The following is a 22,000-nucleotide window of genomic DNA, read 5'->3' as shown; positions in this document are numbered from 1 at the left end:
ACGTAAGAAAACCGCATACTAAAATAAATGATAAAGATAAATAGTGTCATATATCCTAATTAATCCCATAGCTTGTTTAGAAAAAGCCATGAGAACTGCAGAAATAGGCTCTCCGGCAAAACTCTTGCCACATGCACAGCAAAAAAGCCACTGTTGGCACCAGCCACAAGGCAAGGGTTATGTTCAGACCTTCAGATACTCAGCAGAAAAGAAAGCCCTTGAACTGAACTGGTTATTCATCATTTTTTGTTTTTATGAACAATCATATATGTATGTACACATACATATATGTGCATTCACATGTACATATACACAGATAATTTCATGTAACTATATTAGCATAATCATACATAGAGATGGGGATTTGCATAGATTTGTCTTCCTCATACTTCATGCTTACCGTCTTGCTGTCTCTACCAAAAGCCCATCTTTACCAGAAAACCAAATTCATAGCTTGTATATAATCAAATTTATAGTTCTTTCATGTTTTCTATGTACTTGTATAAGCTTCTATAGCTGTATACATGATTTTTTGCTGCTCAATATCATTTCTTCTACAAGTGACATCTTATGTATACTATTATTCTTAATCTTATAAAAACCCTTCCAAGTCAATGGGTATTATTCCAAGATGGTTCCTTAATACTCCTTGCTATAGATGGATAGTATTTTATTCAAACATTCTCTACTTATAGGTAGTCCTTTTATGAACTCTAGCTTTGATTTTCATAGGAAAGATTCCCAGAGCCATATTTTCTGGGTCAGAAGGAATACACATTTTTAATTTTGTTTTTATTTTTTTGCCCAGTCCACATGGCTTGGGGGATCTTACTTCCCCAACCAGAGACTGCACCTGGGCCATGGCAATGAAAGTTCTGAGTTCTAACCACTAGACAACCAGGGGCTTCCTTTGAATATGTGCTTTCAATTTTTAGTATTATGAACCATTTCTTAAAAGAGGTTAGTATCACTCTAGCGATGTGAGGGTTCCCTATTTTTCACATGTCTACCTTCAGAAGGTATAATCATTCTTTGTAAAAAGAAAAAAATGCTAGATTGATAAATGTAAAGAAATATTCATTGTCACTTTAATTTGCATTTCACTCATAGTTACTGTGTTGAGCATCTTTTCACATATATTCAGGCCATTGGGATTTATTTCTGTGTGAATTGCCTCTTCTAATCCTTTGACCATTTTTTCCCCACTGACATTATTTGCTTTCTTCTAATAAATTTGAAAAAGATCTTTGTATTTTATTCATAATGGTCATCCATATTTTTTCCTCATTGCAAATACCTGTCCAAGAATTTCTGTTTTCTTTTGTGTTTTGATTTATCTCATTATAGATGACTTTAACTTTTTTATAAATCAAGTAGGTTCATACCCACTTTGCCCTGAGGGTGTCCATAGACTTTCCCAGATTTTCTTGCATTTTTCACATTTAAGTTTTTATTCCTTTTGGAATTTATTTTTAATATGATGTAAAAAAGGAGTCCAGTTTTATATTCTTCCAGATGGATAGCCAGCTGTGTCTGTACCATTTACTAAACAATCCATCCTTTTACCGCTGAGTTAAAATGCCATCATGGCCATTTATCATGTTCTTACATACAAGGTGGTCTGCTACCTTATTCTTTCCTACATTTTGATCTATTTGTGTATTCTGAGGCTAATCCTCAGCTCCATAATTCCAGGCTATGTAGTCCTGATTTACTGTCCCAGCAATTCAAAATTTAAAAAAATTCAAGATGACCTCGTTTATTCTCAAGACTTGATACTTTCATATAATCTTTTAAGTACTTTTATTCAGTCTCAGTCTCTACATAGCATTGAATTGTAATTGAAACTTCATTTTATTTACTAAAAACCATTTATATTTTGAATATATTATATATCAATATCTAGGTATATAATAACATGGATCTTCAAATCCACTTTTTAAAAATCATATTATAGCTTGTCTTTGGCCATTTGTAGCCTTAGCAGCTGCGAAATGCAAACAGAATAGTAGGCAGCAGAGAAGACAAGCGAGGCAAGACCACAGTCTTCTTTTTTTTTTTTAAACAAATTTATTTATTTTAATTGGAGGCTAATTACTTTACAATATTGTAGTGGTTTTGCCATCCATTGACATGGATCAGCCATGGGTGTACATGTGTTCCCCAACCTGAATCCCCCTCCCACCTCCCTCGCATCCCATCCCTCTGGGTCATTCCAGTACACCAGCCCCGAGTACCCTGTATCATGCATCGAACCTGGACTGGCGATTCATTTCACATATGATAATATAAATGTTTCAGTGCCATTCTCCCAAATCATTCCACCCTTGCCCTCTCCCTCAGAGTCCAAAAGACTGTTCTATACATCTGTGTCTCTTTTGCTGTCTCGCATACAAGGTTATCGTTACCATTTTCCATATCTAAGACTTTCCTCTGGGCCTTCTTTTCACAGCCCTTGCTTGCTGATACCATCATTTGCCTGTTTTCTCTAATGTTATTTCCTCATCCTTCTATTACTGTAACTTTCATTTTCTAGGATTGCTTGCCCTCCCGCTTTCTGCTACATTCATTCAATAGAAGACCCTAACAGAAGGTTTGAAAACAGAGGAAGTGAAGAGGGGGTGTTTCTTTTTTTTTTTTTTTTTAAATTTTGATACTACAGAAGTTATTTATTCACTATACACAGAACATGTGTCCTATAAAATGTACATGTAAATCAATAAAAAGTACATTTTCTCAATTACAGAACATGCTAAATCTGTTGGGAATTAGCTCTCTGTCTGCCTCAAAATAATTTTAATTATAATGCCCAGAGTCTCCTTTATATCTGATGCAAAGTTAAATACTCATTTTGGGGATTGTTGCCTAATATGTGTTTGAGTAGGCAGAGTTAACAATTAAATGTAACTCTAAAGGCAATGGCAACCCACTCCAGTACTCTTGCCTGGAAAATCCCATGGACGGAGGAGCCTGGTAGGCTGCAGTCCATGGGGTCGCTAAGAGTCAGACACGACTGAGCGACTTCACCTTCACTTTCACTTTTCACTTTCATGCATTGGAGAAGGAAATGTCAACCCACTCCAGTGTTCTTGCCTGGAGAATCCCAGGGATGGCGGGGCCTTGGTGGGCTGCCATCTATGGGGTCACACAGAGTCGGACACGACTGAAGCGACTTAGCAGCAGCAGCAGCAGCTAGTATATTACAGTTATGCACAATAAATCAGTTTATTACAGATTAAAACAAATCATTTTTTCATTATTTGTATTAATGGGATACAAACAAATGCTGAATATTTTTAAGTGGCAAATAACCATAAAATTGCTTGTCTTAGATAGTATATTGGATTTTATAATTACATAGGATATAAATGGTGTAAAATGTTGTTATAATATACCTCAAACAGGACAATGAAGCCACACTGTAATGATTCACTAGATTGTGGTCAGTAGACATTGAATAAGTGAGTTTTATTTATTTTTCTCCCCAGTTACCCAGTACACCTTTTTGGGCATACTAAGAGCTCAGTAAATGTTTACTGCATATACTGACTAGGAAAGAGGTGAGAAGAGATGGACCCTCCTAGCTGGAAGTCAAGTATAATAATTGGAATTTAAGGAAGGTGTGTTTAAGGAAGAGATAAACCACATATGGCATACAAGTAAGGAAACTCAGATGCCCACAAAGCAAAGCATTAGCAGAAAACACTGGTACTGGAAAAATAAACAAAGGCAAGATTTCCCAATAGCTAAAATAGAACTGACTTTAAGAGATAACCAAGTTTATATTGGACCATACGTTTTCTCACCCAATTCACTTTGAGACAGACCAAGGGAGGGTATTTCTTTGTAAATTTTTCTTTCCTTCCACCAGCAGCCCCAGAAGTATGTTTACAGGAGTGTTCCAACTCCACTTATAATCCCCTATCATGATTTTAACTCCTGTGAGCAATTTTGGCTTTTTAATCCTGCCAATGCTATCTTTTTTCCTAAGTCCCTCCAGCCCTAGAATGTTAGGTAGAAGGTACTTCCTATTTCTAAATCCAAGGTTGCCTCAGTGTTTTCTATTTATCTTTACAATTCTACCATCCCTCAGTAGGTAATTTTCTGTATTAAATTCCTTGTTTGAAATGCCTAGAGTCACATGCATTTTGCTGTCTTAAATGTAACTAACACACATTCCAAATTATTTTTTTCATCACTCTCTACCTGATATCTTGCACTTTTTTGGAAGACACCAAAATGAGATTTTCTTTTTGCACTTTTTATTTTGTGTGGTAGGTTCTTTCTGAATACATTATACAGTCAAATATATTCCCTCTTCTCTATACCCATCACATCTCATGTCTGCCTCTTGAAGTCACTTCAATAATTCACTGTCTTTGAACTACCTGTTGTGAGCTTGAGGTCAGCTAACATGCCTTTTTTCACTAACTCCCAATTCTTGATTCACTGTGTGGTCACAACAGGTGCTCTGTACTCCTGTCTGGGGAAAGCAGAGGAAGATGAGAAGGAACAAGTTAGGGAAAGAAGAATTCTGGGGGGAGCAAATGTTTTGGAGATAAAGGGACACTTTTACAGGGGAAAAAGGATACCACAATGCCCATGAGAAATGACTAAATTTGGGTTGTGGTAGGGTCTTTAGAATAGAGCTTTAATGGTAATATAGTCTTTAATTTGAAAAATGTGGTTTAGTACTAAGTCAGTCAACCAAAGTCTTTGAACCTCAGTTTCTTCATTTTTACAATGCCAACAATAATATCTACACTTGTAGTGTGATAAATTTAAAACATAATTACATATGTAAAAAATCTAATAGGCTATAAATATGTGTTTAAAAGTCACTTGCTTGGAGTCACAAAATGATATAATAAGGCTAACAATAATAATAACAGCAATGGAAGGCACAGAGTTTGGAAGACAGGTGGCAAATTTTTCTTAATTTGCATTCTTTATGGAAATCCTATTATCTGCAGAAAGTTACAGAAATAGTAAGTGACTTTAGCAAAGTTGCAAGATAAAAGGCAAGAATACAAAATAAATTGAAATTATACACAGGTACAGTGAACAGCTGAAAGTAGAATTTATAAGAGTAATATATTAATAATATATTATAGCAATAAAATTGAGACACATATGAATATAATAAAATATAATATGTACAAGAACAATACACTGAAAAAAAAAACATTGCTAAGAAAAGTCTTGGGTGATCTAAACCAATGAAGATATATTCTATCCTGAGGAATCACAAGGCTCAGTATTATTAAACATAATTGACCAATAGACTCAACATATCCTAATCAAATCCTAGGAGATGTTTGCATAAATTGATGAGCTATTTATTACATTTATATATAAATGTAAAGGACTTTAATATCAAAATAAAGAACCAGAAGAGCAAAGTTAGAGAATTTATATTGCCTGGTTTAAAAATTCACTCTGAAAATTATAGTATTCAGAACCTTCTGGTACTATTTTAAGGACAGACATGTGGAGTAACAGCAAAGAAAGCACAATTCAGAAGTAGACTCACATAAATTTGGTCAATTGTTTGCCAGCATAGATACCAAGACACTTCAATATGTCAATATCTTTGACAACAGTATTTTTCACAAATGATTAAAATATTTGAATACCATATTTAAAATACAAAACAATCTTCAACTCTTATTTCATACCATATAGAGGAACTAACATAAAATAGGTCATAGGTATAAATGTAAAACCAATAACCTATAAAATTTTGTAACTTTTGGGTGAAAAAAAAAGGAGAAATTCTTTCTGATCATGGATTAGGTGAAGATTTCTTAAAAGACCCAAAAATATGTACCATAAAATAAAAATAATGATAAATTGTGGAGAAGGCAATGGCACCCCACTCCAGCACTCTTGCCTGGAAAATCCCATGGACGGAGGAGCCTGGTGGGCCGCAGTCCATGGTGTCGCTAAGAGTTGGACAAGACTCAGCAACTTCACTTTCACTTTTCAATTTCATGCATTGGAGAAGGAAATGGCAACCTACTCCAGTGTTCTTGCCTGGAGAATCCCAGGGACGGGAGAGCCTGATGGGCTGCCGTCTATGGGGTCGCACAGAGTCAGACATGACTGAAGCGAGTCAGCAGCAGCAGCAGCAGTACATTTTCAAAAGTACAATTTTCTGCTCTCCAAAAAATACTGTTAAAATATTAGAAATTCAAGCTACACATAAGAGAAAATATTTACCAAACATGTATCAATAGTTTAACAAAGGGCTTATAGAAAGAAATAGACAAGGAGTTTTGGCAATCAGTAGTAAAACAAATATCTCAATTTTTAGAGAAGTAAAAAGAGTTGAACAGACACTGTATCAAATAATTTAGATAAACTGAAACTCTTATTCTGGAAAACATTTATGCAGGTTATCCTAAAGTTAAATGCACACTTACCATATTATTCAGCAATCCAATTCCTAGACTTATATCCATGAACAATGAAAACATATGTCCACACAAAGAGCTGGATAAACACTCAAATCCTCATTAGCCAGTGAATGAATAAATAAGTTGTGATACATCCATACAGTGGAATATTCCTCAACAGCAAGAAAGAATCAATTACTTACACTTCAACAACATAAATGAGTTTCAAAAGTACTACATTAAGTTAAAGAAACCAAGTGCAAGAACTACATGTGGAAGATACCAATCATATGATACTCTAGAAAAGACAAAAAGATCAGCAGTTGCCAGGGGTGGGAGTAAAGAGTTTGAGTGACTTTATGGAATGATGGAAATGTTTCATAGCTAGATCATAATGGTGGTAACCCTACTGTATTCAACTTGACAGAACTCATTCAATTGTATACTTTAAAAAGATAAATTTTATCATATGCATATTACACCTGAATTAAAAAGAATTTAAAATTTTAGCTCCCAGTTACATGTAAATGCTTACTATTTTTCATGATGTATAAAGTACTGAAAAGTCCTTTCTCTGGTACTGTTAGGGAATGCTAGTTAAAATACATAAAGAAAACAGTCCAAATAACAGAAATCAATACAATTGTCAATAGTGGAAATAGTTCTTAATATTATGTTTCATAAATCTTTGCGTACTGAAACACTATATAAGCAAAGTTGTTTGAATTTCTAGATGTGGTGCACTGATACCACAATGGCCAGTGGAAACTGCGTTCCGTTGCACTTGAAATGCTAAGGATAGGTAGCAACTGATTTTGTCCTGAATAATTTCTGTGCCAATTGTCAGAACCGTGTTATAACCATGAGTCCATTGGACAATAATGCAAATGCTCTGTACACAGACTAAACTGTTCTGTACCCTAATCTTTGGCAAAGTTTCCATGTGGACACTATGGAATATGGAAATCACAATTCAAGGCTTTTGATAAATAAACTTGGTGCTTTAAATAAATGCATTTCATGAAAGGTCTTTCATTTATTCCAAGATCATGTGTTATTTTGTGTGTGAGTCATATGTCCTTTGTTTCTACCTCTTTGTTCTTTGTATACTGTTTTGTGACAGTATATACACACTAATAAATGTGTGTGTGTGTGTGTGTGTGTGTGTAGATATACCTATACTAAGTGTGCTCAGTCGCTCAGTTGTGTTCAACTCTTTGTGACCCCATGGACTGGGGCCCACCAGGGTTCTCTGTCCAAGGAATTTTCCAGGCAAGAAGACTAGAATGGGTTGCCATTTCCTTCTCCAATGTGTATGTGTATGTACATATTATAATATGTGTGTGTATGTGTGTTTATTATATATGAGAAACTGCATATTGTTTTGAGACAAACTATGCAGCCCAGATAGTCTGGATCTTACTCTATTTGAGTTCACAGTAACCCCTAACAATAGTTTTGGTTAATAGTATTTAGCAACTTTGCATTTTGGACATTCCACCAACCCAAGTTCCCCTAAAAGAGCCATTGTAATAAATACACTCAGGCAAAAATAAACTGTTTAAAGAACATTATGGAAACGGAAACATCCTAGACTTTAGAACCTTCACTGCAATTTTCCAAAAAAGATCTTCACTGGCCATAAAAACACTTGGAAAGGCACATTTAATGTGTAATGTTATTAAAAAGACTTTGTTGAAGATAATCCACTATTAATATTTTTGATGAAAAACTTATCAATCCATCTAAGAAAAGAATGGAAAATTCTATTTGAGCCAAATGTGAGGATTATAATCCATGAAGAGCATCTCAGAAAACTCTGAGAAAGTTCTGTTCTTTAGAATTTGAGGCAGTCATATGGTTTTGAGACAGACCTCTACATTAAGCGATGTGTTGTTGACAGTTTACACAATCCAGATCTGAACACCACGTGATTCCCTATCAAAAAAAGAATTGTTTTTAAAGAGTTGTCTTGTTGAAGACAGGAGAATGTTTCTCTTTATAGTTGAGCATGTTATTTCTGCTGATGGGGAAGTTTTGATAGCTGCAAAACACAGATTCACAATGCACAACAGGGGAGAGAAGAGGCCAAAGGGCAGAGAAAACATTTATGTTTAAATTTTTCTTGTCTTCTTAACACGAAATATATTTAAATTTTTTTTCAGTGTTTTAAAATTTATTTACATTTTAATTGAAGGATAATGGCTTTACGGAATTTTGTTGTTTTCTGTAAAGCCTCAACATGAATCAGCCATAGGTATACATATATCACCTCCCTTTTGAACCTCCCTCCCGTCTCCTTCCCATCCCACTGCTATAGATTGATAGAGACCCCCTGTTTGAGTTTCCTTGAGCCACACAGGAAATTCCCATTGGCTATCTATTTTACATATAGTAATATAAGTTTCCATGTTACTCTCCATACACCTCACCCTTTCCTCCCCTCTCCCCATGTCCCTAAGTCTATTCTCTATGTCTGTTTCTCCACTGCTGGCCTGTAAATAAATTCTTCAGTACCATTATCTAGATTCCTTATATATGTGTTAGAATATGATATTTATCTTTCTCTTTCTGACTTACTTCACTCTGTGTAATAGGCTCTAGGTTGATCTACCTCATATAGAACTGACTCAAATGTATTCCTTTTTATGGCTAATATTCCATTGTGTATATGTACCACAACTTTTTTATCCATTCATCTGTCAGTGGACATCTAAATTGCTTCCATGTTCTGGCTATCGTAAATATGCTGCAATGAACAATGGGATACATACGTCTTTTTCAATTTGGTTTCCTCAGGGTATATACCTAGCAGCGAGATTGCTAGGTCATATGGTGGTTTTCTTCAAGTTTTTAAAGGAATCTCCATACTGTCTTCCATAGTGGCTGTATCAGTTTACATTCCCACCAATAGTGCAACAGCATTCCCTTTTCCCTTTTCTCCACACCCTCTCCAGCATTTATCATTTGTAGACTTTTTGATTATGGCCATTCTGAGCCCTGTGAGGTGATATTTCATTGCAGTTTTGATTTTCATTTCTCTACTAATGAGCGATGTTGAGCATGTTTTCTTGTGTTTGTTAGCCATCTGTATGTCTTCTTTGGAGAAATGTCTGTTAGGTCTTTTCCCCACTTTTTGATTGGGTTGTTTGTTTTTCTGGTATTGAGTTGTATAAGCTGCTTGGATATTTTGGAAATTAATCCTTTGTCAGTTGTTTAATTTGCTATTATTTTCTGCCATCCTGAGGGTTGTCTTTTCACCTTGCTTAAGTTTTCTTTGCTGTGCAAAAGCTGTTAAGTTTAATCACGTCCCACTTGTTTACTTTTATTTCCATTACTCTAGAAGGTGGGTCATAGAGGATCTTGCTTTTATTTATGTCATCAAGTGTTCTGTCGATGTTTTCCTCTAAGAGTTTTATAGTTTCTGGTCTTACATTTAAGTCTTTAATCCATTTTAAGTTTATCTTTGTGTATGGTGTTAGGAAGTGTTCTAATTTCATTCTTTTACATGTAGCTGTCCAGTTTTCCCAGCGCTGTTTATTGAAGAGGATATCTTTGCCCCATTTTTGTATTCTTGCCTTCCTTGTCAAAAATAAGGTACCCATAGGTGCATGGGTTTATTTCTTGACTTTCTATCTTGTTCCATTGGTATATATTTCTGTTTTTGTGTCATTATCATATTTTCTTGATGACTGTAGCTTTGTAGTATAATCTAAAGTCAGGAAGGAGATTCCTCCAGCTCCATCCTTCTTTCTCAAGACTGCTTTGACTATTAGGGATCTTTTGTGTTTCCATATGAATTGTGAATTTTTTTGTTTTAGTTCTGTGAAAAATGCCATTGGTAATTTTGATAGGGGTCACATTGAATCTGTAGATTGCATTTGGTAGTAGAGTCATTTTCATAATATTGATTCTTCCTACCCATGAACATGACATATCCCTCCATCTGTTTATGTGATCTTTGATTTCTTTCATCAGTGTCTTATAATTTTCTCTGTACAGTTCTTTTGTCTCCGTAGGTAAGTTTATTCCTAGATATTTAATTATTTTTGTTGCAATGGTAAATGGGATTGATTTCTTAATTTCTCTTCCAGATTTTTCATTGTTAGTGTATAGAAATGCGTATTTCTGTGTACTGACTTGTGTCCTGCAACTTTGCTAAATTCATTGATTAGCTGTAGTAATTTTCTGATACTATCTTTAGGGATAAATCTGTATAGTATCATGTCATCTTCAAACAGTGAGAGCTTTACTTTTTCTTTTCTGACCTGGATTCCTTTTATTTCTTATTCTTTTCTGATTGCTTTAGCTAGGACTTTCAAAACTATGTTCAGTAATAGTCATGAAAAGGGACACCCTTGTCTTGTTCCTGATCTTAGAAGGAATGCTTTCAATTATTCACCATTGAGAATAATGTTTGTTGTTAAGTTCAGTTCAGTTCAGGCACTCAGTCATGTCCGACTCTTTGCGACCCCATGAATCACAGCATGCCAGGCCTCCCTGTCCATCACCAACTCCCGGAGTTCACTCAAACTCTTGTCCATTGAGTCGGTGATGCTATCCAGCCATCTCATCCACTGTCGACCCCTTCTCCTCCTGCCCCCTATCCCTCCCAGCATCAGGGTCTTTTCCAATGAGTCAACTCTTCTCATGAGGTGGCCAAAGTACTGGAGTTTCAGCTTTAGCATCATTCCTTTCAAAGAAATCCCAGGGTTGATCTCCTTCACAATGGACTGGTTCGATCTCCTTGCAGTCCAAGGGACTCTCAAGAGTCTTCTCCAACACCACAGTTCAAAAGCATCAATTCTTTGGTGCTCAGATTTCTTCACAGTCCAACTTTCACATCCATACATGACCACTGGAAAAACCATAGCCTTGACTAGATGGACCTTTGTTGGCAAAGTAATATCTCTGCTTTTCAATTATACTATCTAGGTTGGTCATAACTTTTCTTCCAAGGAGTAAGCGTCTTTTAATTTCATGGCTGCAATCACCATCTACAGTGATTTTGGAGCCCCCAAAATAAAGTCTGACACTGTTTCCCCTGTTTCCCCATCTGTTTCCCATGAAGTGACGGGACCAGATGCCATGATCTTAGTTTTCTGAATGTTGAGCTTTAAGCCAACTTCATCACTCCCTCTTTCACTTTCATCAAGAGGCTTTTGAGTTCCTCTTCACTTTCTGCCATAAGGGTGGTGTCATCTGCATATCTGAGGTTATTGATATTTCTCCTGGCAATCTTGATTCCAGCTTGTGCTTCTTCCAGCCCAGTGTTTCTCATGATGTACTCTGCATATAAGTTAAATAAACAGGGTGACAATTTACTGCCTTGATGTACTCCTTTTCCTATTTGGAACCAGTCTGTTGTTCCATGTCTAGTTCTAACTGTTGCTTCCTGACCTGTATATAGGTTTCTCAAGAGGCAGGTCAGGTGGTCTGGTATTCCCATCTCTTTCAGAATTTTCCACAGTTTATTGTGTTCAATGCAGTCAAAGGCTTTGGCATAGTCAATAAAGCAGAAATAGATGTTTTTCTGGAACTCTCTTGCTTTTTCCATGATCCAGCAGATGTTGGCAATTTGATCTCTGATTCCTCTCCCTTTTCTAAAACCAGCTTGAACATCTGGAAGTTCATAGTTCACGTATTGCTGAAGCCTGGCTTGGAAAATTTTGAGCATTACTTTACTAGTGTGTAAGATGAGTGCAGTTGTGCGGTAGTTTGAACATTCTTTGGCATTGCCTTTCTTTGGGATTGGAATGAAAACTGACCTTTTCCAATCCTGTGGCCACTGCTGAATTTTCCAAATTTGCTGGCATATTGAGTGCAGCACTTTCACAGCATCATCTTTCAGGATTTGGAATAGTCCAACTGGAATTCCATCACCTCCACTAGCTTTGTTTATAGTGATGCTTTCTAAGGCCCACTTGACTTCATATTCCAGGATGTCTGGCTCTAGGTGAATGATCACACCATCGTGATTATCTGGGTTGTGAAGCTCTTTTTGTACAGTTTTTCTGTGTATTCTTGCCATCTCTTCTTAATATCTTCTGCTTCTGTTAGGTCCATGCCATTTCTGTCCTTTATTGAGCCCATCTTTGCATGAAATGTTCCCTTGGTATCTCTAATTTTCTTGAAGAGATCTCTAGTCTTTCCCATTCTGTGTTTTCCTCTATTTCTTTGCATTGATCATTAGGAAGGCTTTCTTATCTCTCCTTGCTATTCTTTGGAACTCTGAATTTAGATGCTTATGTCTTTCCTTTTCTCCTTTGCTTTTCGCTTCTCTTCTTTTCTCAGCTATTGGTAAGACCTCCCCAGACAGCCATTTTGCTTGCATTTCTTTTCCATGGGGATGGTCTTGATCCTTGTCTCCTGTACAATGTCACGAACCTCAGTCCATAGTTCATCAGGCACTCTATCAGATCTAGTCCCTTAAATCTATTTCTCACTTCCACTGTATAATCATAAGGGATTTGATTAAGGTCATACCTGAATGGTCTAGTGGTTTTTCCCACTCTCTTCAATTTAAGTCTGAATTTGGCAATAAGGAGTTCATGATCTGAGCCACAGTCAGCTCCCGGTCTTGTTTTTGCTGACTGTATAGAGCTTCTGTAGGCTTATTATATATGGCCTTTCCTATGTTGAGGTAGGTTCCTTCTATGCCCATTTTTGAAGAGCTGTAGTCATAAATGAACCCACTCCAGTTTTCTTGCCTGGAGAATCCCACTGACGGGGGAGCCTGGTGGGCTGCTGTCTATGGGGTCGCACAGAGTTGGACACGACTGACATGACTTAGCAGCAGCAGCAACAGTCATAAATGGGTGCTGAATTTTGTCAAAGGTTTTTTCTGTATCTATTGAGGTTATCATATGGCTTTTATCTTTCAATTTGTCAATATGGTGTATCACATTGATTGATTTGTGTATACTGAAGAATCCTTGCATCCCTGGAATAACCCAACTTGATCACGGTGTATGAGCTTTTTGATGTGTTGCTGAAATCTGATTGCTAAAACTTTGTTGAGGATTTTTGCATCTATGCTCATCAATGATATTGGCCTGTATTTTTCTTTTTTGTGTGTTCTCTTTGTCTGGTTTTGGTTTCAGGGTGATGGTGGCCTTGTAGGATGAGTTTGAAAGTGTTCCTTCCTCTGCAATTTTTGAAAGAGTTTTATAAGGATAGGCATTAGCTCTTCTCCAAATGTTTGACAGAATTCTCCTGTGAAGCCATCTGGTCCTGGGCTTTTGTTTCTTGGGATATTTCTGATCACAGCTTCAATTTCAGTGCTTGTAATGTGGTTGTTCATAATTTCTATTTCTTCCTGGTTCAGTCTTGGAAGATTGAACTTTTCTAAGAATCTGTCCATTTCTTCCAGGTTATCCATTTTTTTGCCATATAGTTGTCACAATAGTCTTTTATAATCCTTTGTATTTCTGGAAAGGATTGTCTGTTGTAACCTCTCCTTACTCATTTCTAATTTTGTTGATTTGACTCTTTTTTTTTTCTTGTTGAGTCTTGCTAACGGTTTGTCAATTTTTTTTATCTTCTTAAAGAACCAGCTTTTAGTTTTAATAATCTTTACTATTGTTTCTTTCATTTCTTTTTCACTTATTTCTGCTCTGGTCCTTATGGTTTCTTTCCTTCTATCAATTTTGGGGAATTTTTGTTCTTCTTTTTCCAGTTGTGTTAGGTGTACAGTTAGGTTGTCTATTCAATGTTTTTCTTGTTTTTTGTGGTAGGACTGTATTGCTATAAACTTCCCAATTACAATTGCTTTTGCTGGATCCCATAGGTTTTGAGTTGTCATGTTTTCATTGTCATTTGTTTCCAGAAATTTTTTGATTTCCCTTTTGATTTCTTTAGTAACCTATTTGTTATATAGTAACATGTTGCTTAATCTCCTCGTGTTTGTGTTTCTTACAGTTTTTTTTTTCCTTGTAATTGATATCTAGTCTCATAGTGTTCTGGTTGAAGAAGATGCTTGAAATAATTTCAATTTTCTTAAATTTACTGAGGTGTGATGTGACCCAAGATGTGGTCTATCCTAAGTATGTTCCATGTACACTTGAGAAGAAGGTGTATTCTTCTGCATTTGGATGGAATGTCCTGAAGATATTAATGAGATCCATCTCATCTAATGTATCATTTAAGACTTGTGTTTCCTTATTAACTTTCAGTTTTGATGATCTGTCCATTGGTATGAGTGGGGTGTTAAAGTCTCCTACTATTATTGTGTTACTGTTAATTTCTCCTTTTATGTCTGTTAGTGTTTGTCTTATGTATTGAGGTGCTCCAATGTTGGGTGCATAGATATTTACAATTGTTATGTCTTACTCTTGGACTGATCCCTTGATCGTTATGTAGCATCCGTCCTTATCTCTTGTAATCTTTATTTTAAGATCTGTTTTGTCTGATATGAGGATTGCTGCTCTAGCTTTCATTTGCTTTCCATTTGCATGGAATATATATTTTCCATCCTCTCACTTTTAGGGTTGATTTTGTGGATCTTTTTCTTCTCTTGTATTTCTTGACTATATAAGTCCCTTTAACATTTGTTTTGAAATTGGTTTGGTGGTACTGAATTCTCTTAACTTTTGCTTGTCTGAAAAATTTTTTTTATTTCTCCATCAATTTTGAATGAGATCCTTGCTGGATACAATAATCTTGGTTGTAGATTTTCCCCTTTCAGTACTTTAAATATATCCTGCCATTCCTTTCTGGCCTACAGAGTTTCTGCTGAAAGATCAGCTGTTAAATGTATGGAGTTTCCCTTGTATGTTACTTGTTGCTTTTCCCTTGCTGCTTTTAATATTCTTTCTTTGTGTTTAGTCTTTGTTAGTTTGATTGGTATATGTCTTGGCGTGTTTCTCCTTGGGTTTATCTTGTATGGATTCTTTGCATCTCTTGGAGTTGATTGACTATTTCCTTTTCCATGTTGGGGAAATTTTCGACTATAATTTCTTCAAAAAATTTCTCATACACTTTCTTTTTCTCTTCTCCTGTACCCCTATAATTCGAATGTTGGTGTGTTTGATGTTGTCCTGGAGGTCTCTGAGACTATCCTCAATTCTTTTTACTTTATTCTGCTCTTTAGAAGTTATTTCCACCATTTTATCTTCCAACTCACTGATTCATTCTTCTGCTTCTGATATTCTGCTATTGATTACTTCTAGATCATTTTTAATTTCAGTATTTGTATTGTTTGTCTTTGTATGTTTATTCTTTAATTCTTCAAGTCTTTGTTAATTGATTCTTGCATTCATTTTCTCCATTCTGTTTTCAGAGTTTTTGATCAACTTTACTATCATTATTCTGAATTCTTCTTCAGGTATTTTGCCTATTTCATCTTCATTTACTTGAACTTCTTTGTTTCTAGTTTGTTCCTTCATTTGTGTAGTATTTCTCTATCTTTTCATTATTTTTAAAACTTATTGTGTTTGAGGTCTCCTCTTCCTAGGCTTCACACTTGAATTCTTTTTTCCTTTTGGTTTCTGCCCTCCTAAGGTTGGTCCCAGAGAAGGCACTGGCACCCCACTCCAGTACACTTGCCTGGAAAATCCTATGGATGGAGGAGCCTGGTAGACTGCAGTCCATGGGGGTCACTGAGGGTCAGACATGACTGAGCGACTTCACTTTCACTTTTCACTTTCATGCATTGGAGAAGGAAATGGCAACCCACTCCAGTGTTCTTGCCTGGAGAATCCCAGGGACGGGGGAGCCTGGTGGGCTGCTGTCTATGGGGTCGCACAGAGTGGGACACAACTGAAGTGACTTAGCAGCAGCAACAGCAAGGTTGGTCCAGTGGCTTCTGTAAGCTTCATATAGGGTGAGATTTGTGCTGAGGTTTTTTTTTTCCTGTGATGGGCAAGGCTGAGTGACATGGTAATCTTGTCTGTTGATGACTGGGTTTATATTCTTGTTTTTCTTGTTGTTTAGATGAGGCATCCTACACAGGATTCTATGGTGGTTGAGTGATGCTGGGTCTTGTATTCAAGTGGTTTGCTTTGTGTGAGTTCTATTTGATACTCCCTAGGGTTGGTTTTCTGGCAGTCTATGGTCTCAGAGTCAGTGCTCCCACTCCAAAGGTTCAGGGCCTGATATCATCTCTGTGTGGTCAGCCACTGCCCTGTGCCTTCTGCCATTTTTCCTGTCTCTAATTTTAGTTTTCAAATTAACTTTTATTTTAAATTTGAGTATAGTTGATTTACAATGTTGTGTTATTTGCAGGGGTATAGTAAAGTGATTCAGTTACACATAAACATATACCTATTCTTTTTTTAGATTCTTTTCCCATATGAAAGTAAATGTGAATATCACTCAGTGGTGTCTGACTCTTTGTGACCCCATGGGCTATAAAGTCCATGGAATTCTCCAGGCCAGAATAATGGAGTGGGTAGCTGTTCCCTTCTCCAGGGTATCTTCCCAACCCAGGGATCAAACCCAGGTTTCCCACATTACAGGAAGATTCTTTACCAGCTGAGCCACAGGGAAGCCCCTTTTATCCCATAGGTTATTACAGAACATTGAGTAGAGTTCCTTGTACTATACAGTGGGTCCTTTTTGATGATCTGTTATATATATATATATATAGTAGTGTGTATATGTCCATCCCCAATTCTTGATTTACCCCTCTGGGTCACACCTTTCCACAAACCATAAGTTTGTTTTGAAGTTTGTGAGTCTGTTTCTGTTTTATAAATAAATTCATTTACATCAGTTCTTTAGATTTCACATATAAGTGACATCATATGACATTCGTCTTTTTCTGACTTACTTCACTTAGTATGAGAATTTCTAGGTCAATACATGTTGCTGCAAATGGTATTATTTCATTTCACAATGTGTGCATTGTAAGTCACTTCAGTTATGTCTGACTCTTTGTGACCCCATGGACTGTAGCCTAGCCAGGCTCCTTTGTCCATGAGAATTCTCCAGGCAAGAATACTGGAGTGGGTTGCCATGCCCTTTTCCAGGGGATCTTCCTGACCCAGGGATTGAGCCCAAGTCCCTTGCATCTTCTGCACTGGCCAGCGTGATCTTTATCACTAGTGCCACCTGGGAAGAAATTATATAAATTCACAATACTGAATTAGAAATTTGTATAACTTCTTATTTCTAAACCACACATAAGCATATACTCAAAATAATACAGATTGGGTTTGTATATTAACTCATTTCATCTTTTAAAAAGTATGCTGCTGCTACTGCTAAGTCGCTTCAGTCATGTCCAACTCTGTGCGACCCCATAGACGTCAGCCCACCAGGCTCTGCCGTCCCTGGGATTCTCCAGGCAAGAACACTGGAGTGGGTTGCCATTTCCTTCTCCAATGCATGAAAGTGAAAAGTGAAAGTGACGTCGCTCAGTCATGTCTGACTCCTCGAGACCCCACGGACTGCAGCCCACCAGGCTCCTCAGTCCATGGGATTTTCCAGGCAAGAGTACTGGAGTGAGGTGCCATTGCCTAGGGGAACAATTATAGCAATTTTGATTTTAATATTCAGTCTTTTTCTTTTTTTTACATTATTACACTGAGATTATTGCACCCTATTTTGGGGCATATCTTTGCCACAGACTCAAATTTATTTATACTCCCCACTAAAACATCCGTTTAAAATTTAATTTCGGAAATATTTTTTCAGCTGATTCTGAAAGATTCTTTCAATATATCCTATGAAGTGGACATTTGCTTTAGACATCATCCAGGTATAGTTTCTCTCTCCTCTCTGGTTGCTCAGTCCTATGTATGTTATTATTACACTGCAATGCAGACATTTCACTCCATTCTCTGATGGGAAAATCTACTTTTGGAATGGAATCTGAGCTACAGAGAAATTCATTCCATCAACGGGCAGAAAAAAGGTATGCATTCCATGCCTTATTTAACATCACTGAGCATTTCCTCTCCAAGTCATAGGTCAACATAGTTTAGGCTACAAGGAAAATAAAATCTCTATTTGTGAATCCTCCTGAGAGCAGTAACATGTGTCTGGAACGTGGCCTCTCTACTGGGCCTCCACACCAGAAATGATGTTTATATCTTCATGAGTTTAATTGTTAATATAAAAGAACATAGCATATGCTGATAAAATATAATATTGGTATTCTATTTAATGCAAAATTAAATAATGTCAAATAGGATGGTATCTATACATTGACTTACTTTCCCCCTCCCCCAGGCTTGTTGTTTCAGTTAAAAATCAGTCAATTGACTACCTCATTCCTTTGTCTATAATAGCATTTTCCAACCTATGTTTTGAGGAATACAACTATCTATACGTGTTGTAATTGATGGTCTGAAAGGATTTCAAGGTCGAATCATTTCCAGCAGCAAGGTTACAGTATATTCACAGAGCACATTAGCATTAAAAAAAATCTCTGAGATATCTCAGAGTCAAGAAATGTCAAAATTTAACATTTTCTAACCCTGTTTTTACTATATTTGAGTCAGGAATTTGTCTACCCACTCTTGCCATTAAAAACATATCAATATTTTTGTTGTTGCTGGCAATGGTGCAGGATTGCTGATATCTAAAAATACAATATGGTAGATTAATAGCATGGATTATCTGCCTGTCTGGTTATATGGATGAGATCTAGATCTATAGTTATGGAGAAGAAAAAAATACATTTGAATATTTGGAATCAGTAATGTAGTTTACCAAACAGGTGGAGTTAAATTTCTCTACCTTAAACTGTGACAAATGATTTTCATGGCATTTTGTGAGGATTAAGTAAGAACATTTTTCAACACATTAGGTGGATAAATAGTAACAGTCAATAACTATTATTACTCTCACTAGTATTAGTATCATTCATCCCTGAATCCATTCTCTTAAGCATGATACCATTTTGCCTTTTATGTAATCTTAGGAACTATTTTTGAATGGCTAATTGTTGGAGAGAAATATATCTTTTGTGATTGCATTTATTGTGTATGATTTTGTTATATTCCAAAAATATTATTGATGTTTTATGGTATAATATTAGTCTACAGGGAATGATACTGATACTACAACTTGTGAGGCACCCAATCCACATTTCACATCCCATATCTTTCAGCTGCCTTTTGCAATATAACAAACCACTCCCAAAACTAGTGGCTGAGAAATCAACTTTCATTATTCCTCATAATTCTGTTGATCCACTGGATTCAGCTACATTCATCTGGTGTCAGCAGAGGATATTAATTTGTCTACATAAAGCTGGTGTGTGGTCTGGTCCAAAAAGTCAAAGAAGGTCACCCTCATATTAACATCCAAATTTCTGAATTTGAAGGTACATATCTTACATTACTGGAGAAGGAAGTGGTAACCCACTCCAGTATTCTTGCCTGGAGAATTCCGTACACAGAGGAGCATCATGTGCATGAGCCCATGGGGTCACAAATAGTCAGACATGGTTGAGTGGCTTTCACTTTATCTTACATTAAGTCTACATAAGGCAGAGTCTTTACAGTGACATATTGAAATATACTTTCTGCTTAGCCTTCTCTATTATATAATTATAAATTTATTTGCCATTCTACAACTTCACAATCAACTTTATATAATTTTGTAAAATTTCCATGTTTGAGCAGAAACAGTTTACAAAACTTGCAAAGTAATGCTCAAAATTCTCCAAGCCAGGCTTCAGCAATACGTGAACTATGAACTTCCAGATGTTCAAGCTGGTTTTAGAAAAGGCAGAGGAACCAGAGAACAAATTGCCAACATCTGCTGGATCATTGAAAAAGCAAGAGAGTTCCAGAAAAGCATCTATTTCTGCTTTATTGACTATGCCAAAGCCTTTGACTGTGTGGATCACAATAAACTGTGGAAAACTCTGAAAGAGATGGGAATACCAGACCATCTGACCTGCCTCTTGAGAAACCTGCATGCAAGTCAGGAAGCAACAGTTAGAACTGGACATGGAACAACAGACTGGTTCCAAATAGGAAAAGGAGTACCTCAAGGCTGTATATTGTCACTCTGTTTATTTAACTTATATGCAAAGTACATCATGAGAAATGCTGGGCTAGAGGAAGCACAAGCTGGAATAAAGATTGCTGGGAGAAATATCAATAACCTCAGATGTGCAGATGACACAGCCCTTATGGCAGAAAGTGAGGAAGAACTAAAGAGCCTCTTGTTGAAAGTGGAAGAGAAGAGTGAAAACGTTGGCTTAAAGCTCTACATTCAGAAAACTAAGATCATGGCATCTGGTCCCATCATTTCCTGGCAAATAGATGAGGAAACAGTGAAAACAGTGGCTGACTTTATTTTGGGGGGCTCCAAAATCATTGCAGATGGTGATTGCAGCCATGAAATGAAAAGATGTTTACTCCTTGGAAGGAAGTTATGACCAACATAGACAGCATATTAGAAAGCAGAGACATTACTTTGTCAGCAAAGGTCCATCTAGTTAAGACTATGGTTTTTCCAATAGTCATGTATGGATGTAAGAGATGGACTCTAAAGAAAGCTGAGAGCTGAAGAATTGATGCTTTTGAACTGATGTGTTGGAGAAGGCTTGAGATTTCCTTGGACTGCAAGGATATCCAACCAGTCCATCCTAAAGGAGATGGGTCCTGGGTGTTCGTTGGAAGGACTGATGTTGAAGCTGAAACTCCAGTACTTTGACCACCTGATTGGAAGAGCTGATTCATTCAAAAAGACCCTGATTCCGGGAAAGATTGATGGCAGAAGAAGAAGGGGACAAGAGAGGATGAGATGGTTGGATGGCTTCACTAACTCAATGGACATGGGTTTGGGTAGACTCTGGCAGTTGGTGATAGACAGGGAGACCTGGTGTGCTGCGGTTCATGGGTCACAAAGTTTTGGACATGACTAAGCGACTGAACAGAACTGAATTTACAAAACTAAGACCAAACAAACCAAAGAACATTTCAATAGAAAGTTATGTCCAAATGGGCAAGAGGGAAGAAAAAAAAGAAAAATGCTAAGTTAAAATAGATGATGATATGGAATGTTTCTTCCCATGCTTTCACCACAGTGGTATCTTGGGCTTCCTCAGAACATGGAAGGCTTAGGGTAGTTGAGTTTCTTGCATGGCATCTGTTTTCACAGAATAAAAGCAGAAATTGCAGAACTTCCTGAAGACTAGCCTTGAACTAGCTTAATGTCACTTCTGTCACATGTCCCTGACCAAGGTAAGTCACAAGGCCAATACTCATTGAAAGAGGAGATGGACACCAGCACTTGAACTTCTTAAACACCAGCGCACACCTCATCTTCAATCACTAAATAAACCTCACTCTCCAACTAGACAATTCCTGTCATTTATTTACAAATGGATCTTGGGCCTGGATATTCACATAACTTAAATCCCCAATGTATGTTTGTTGGATTAATCTCTCTTTCCTTTGGCATACATCTCAGCATGAGTAAAGCCTGTCTGTGCCAAGAATTGTGCCAGCCTTGGCAGAATGTCTAGGAAATATGCCCTCTTGCCACTCAAGAACACAGACTATAATGCACTGCTGAATACCATGGCAGGGAATATTCACACATCAATGGGACACCAGGGATGGCCCCCCCTAGCCCCATGGAGGTGCAGGAAGAGTCAAGAGGGCTTCTACAAAGAGCAATTTGTGCTAAATTTAAGA

This window comes from Bos javanicus, chromosome 2 (genome assembly GCF_032452875.1).
Source record: "Bos javanicus breed banteng chromosome 2, ARS-OSU_banteng_1.0, whole genome shotgun sequence".
NCBI lineage: Eukaryota > Metazoa > Chordata > Mammalia > Artiodactyla > Bovidae > Bos > Bos javanicus.
Note: the sequence above shows the minus strand (reverse complement) of the source record.